Source organism: Castor canadensis, chromosome X, assembly GCF_047511655.1.
Source record: "Castor canadensis chromosome X, mCasCan1.hap1v2, whole genome shotgun sequence".
NCBI classification, from domain to species: Eukaryota; Metazoa; Chordata; class Mammalia; order Rodentia; family Castoridae; genus Castor; species Castor canadensis.
In genome coordinates, this window is record NC_133405.1 from 1026815 (window position 1) to 1030164 (window position 3350).

Genomic DNA, 3350 nt, shown 5'->3' on the forward strand with positions numbered 1-3350 from the left:
CAGTGTGACATTTACAAAAGTGCTTACAATATATCATAGTTGAATTCACCCCCTCCATCACTCTCCTTTATCCCCCCCCTCCATTTCTGTGTGTTCACTTGCATTTTCATAGAAACCTATATATGAAGCTGCACAGGGCTTAGATAGTATTTTAATACCAGCTTTATTGAGGCTTAATCCACATACTATGCAATTTACATACAATGAGTTGGAGCATATTCATAAACAAGTGCAAACATCACCATGACCTTCAGAATATTCTCATCACACTAAAAAGAAACCCAGTGCCTGTTAGCAGTCACTCCCTTCCCCCCAACTTCTCCTCCAACCCTAGGTAATCACCAATTGACTTTGTTTTAAGACAGTCTTGCTGTGTAGCCCAGACTGGCCTCAAACTCATGATCCTCCTGCTTCAGCCTCCTGAAGCAGGTGTACACCAACATACCCAGTTACAATTGCCTTTCTTTTTTTATTGTTTTATTATTCATATGTGCATACAAGGCTTGGGTCATTTCTCCCCCCTGCCCCCACCCCCTCCCTTACCACCCACTCCGCCCCCTCCCTCCCCCCCACCCCCTCAATACCCAGCAGAAACTATTTTGCCCTTATCTCTAATTTTGTTGTAGAGAGAGTATAAGCAATAATAGGAAGGAACAAGGGTTTTTGCTGGTTGAGATAAGGATAGCTATACAGGGAGTTGACTCACATTAATTTCCTGTGCGTGTGTGTTACCTTCTAGGTTAATTCTTTTTGATCTAACCTTTTCTCTAGTTCCTGGTCCCCTTTTCCTATTGGCCTCAGTTGCTTTTAAGGTATCTGCTTTAGTTTCTCTGCGTTAAGGGCAACAAATGCTAGCTAATTTTTTAGGTGTTTTACCTATCCTCACCCCTCCTTTGTGTGCTCTCGCTTTTATCATGTGATCAAAGTCCAATCCCCTTGTTGTGTTTGCCCTTTATCTAATGTCTGCATATGAGGGAGAACATACGATTTTTGGTCTTTTGGGCCAGGCTAACCTCGCTCAGAATGATGTTCTCCAGTTCCATCCATTTACCAGCGAATGATAACATTTCATTCTTCTTCATGGCTGCATAAAATTCCATTGTGTATAGATACCTCATTTTCTTAATCCATTCATCAGTGGTGGGGCATTACAATTGCCTTTCTTTACACAACACTTTAAACCATTAGAGTAATCATAGAAAATCCAGCTTTGGCACAGTCTAAACTGATATTGCTTTTACAGTTTTCCCTTCTTTGAGTCAGAGGTGCATTATACACATCATCTCATCAGTAACTTTGCAACACAGACGCAGGATTCTGCCCATTTTACATATAAGGAAACAAAGGCTCAGAGAAATTTAAGGGGCAGAGAAGGACTTGTTCATGTGACCTCAGAGTCTGTGTTCTTGCCTGTATATTATAAAACAAACACAATCTACCCATCCAAATTCCTTTTTTTTTTTTTTTTTGAGACGAGTTTCACTATGTAACCAAGACTGGCCTAGAACTCGATATGTAGCCCAGGTTGGCTTCAAACTTGCCTGTTACAGCCTTCATGTCCTGAGTGCTGGGATTCTAGGCATGAACCACTATGCCTGGCTACCCATCCAAATTCTGAACACATTAAAAAATGCTTAGAAGATCCCCAAGTTAGTCACCACAGTCCCTAAAATACGTTTTCAGTGTTATCACTTCTACCAATCACCATTTATGGTGGGTGACAGGGTGATGTATGAAAAGTACTGACAAGAGGATTCCTGCCTGTGCTTGGAGACAAGCTCATGCTATCAGTAAATATGCACTGAGCAGTATTGTAGGGGAATTCTCTCCAACTAGGATGGATAAGGTTTCTGCTCTCCCTCTAGTGGAGGGAGAGAGAAAAAAACAAAATAAAACAAAACGCCATGCAGGGAATTAAAACGGTAATACAATTTAGGGTGAAGACTTCAGAGGAGGGAGGTGACGTTTACACTTACAGCTGAATGATGAAAAGAAGTCAGCCATGCAAAGATTAGGAGACACAAACTTCCCAACAAAGAGGACAACAGGGTTATAGAGGCCTTAAACAGAAGTGCTGCATATTTGAGGAAGGGAAAAAAGGCCAGTGAGGTATGGCTGGGCCAGCAGGGAAGGAACATGAAATGAGATCAGAACAGCACAAGGATAGGGATGGAGTTTAGGTCTCTAGAGTAGCAGAAACCATAGCCAGACAATGGTGGCTCATGCCTGTAATCCTAGGTACTTGGGAGGCTGAGATGGGGAGGATCACATTTCAAGGCCAGCCCAGGCAAATAATTCATGAAAACCCTATCTCCAAAAATAACCAGAGCAAAACAGCCCAGAAGTTGCCTCAAGCGGTAAAGCAAAGTAGAAACAGGTTACCAGATCACACTGATTTCCATGTAAGGAATGGATTACAGACAGCCTGTAGTCTCATGTGAAACCAGTAAAGAGGTCCCCATAATAGTCCAGGCAAAAGATGAAGGGATTCAGAGGACATCTCACACTGAGCTTGGCCAAACCAGAACTGGACCATCCTTCCCAAAACTCCAGTCCTCATCGTGGTAGGTGGCCCAGTGGACTCGGGTGCTTAAAGCAAAAGCCCAGGAGTCATCCCTGATTCTTCGTCCTCCCTCCCTCTATAGCCAGCGACCATCCATCTCGTTGGCTGAGCTCCATGCTCAGGGCCCTCGGGTGCTCTGGCCTGTCTCCCTTTAGAGCTCAGTTTTCACCTATTATCAGTAGTTACTGAACAAAATCTGTTCTCACAGCTTTAACAAATATCTGCCTTTGTCTGGAACTAGTGTCCCTATAAAGAGAGAGGAGACACAGATACACAGGGAGAAGTCCATGTGATGAGAGATGCAGAGACTGGAGCAATACAGCTGCCTGCCAAGGATTGCCAGAAGCCACCAAATGCTAGGAGAGGGGTCTGAAGCAGGTTCTCCTTCATGACCCTCAGAAGGAACCCACCCTGCCCTTCCCACACCTTGATCTCAGACCCCTATCCTGCAGAACTGAGGGACAATAAATGTCTGTTGTTTCAACCCCCATTGTGTGGTATTTTGCTGCACCAGCCACAGGAAATGCAAGCCCCATGGAAATGTTGAGCTGTTCCCTGTGCCAAACAGTGCTTGAGTTGACAAACAGTGGTATCAGCAATGAGCTCTCCTCAACCACTAGCACAGAGGAACCCTCAGAGCTGCATGTAACTTGCACTAACATGTATTGTCTATGTATCAAAATAATACATGCAAATTATGGGCATACAGGAAATATATAAATACAAAAGAAAACCTTTTCATTACTGGTAATCCCACCACCACATCCATCCAAATGATATCAGTATA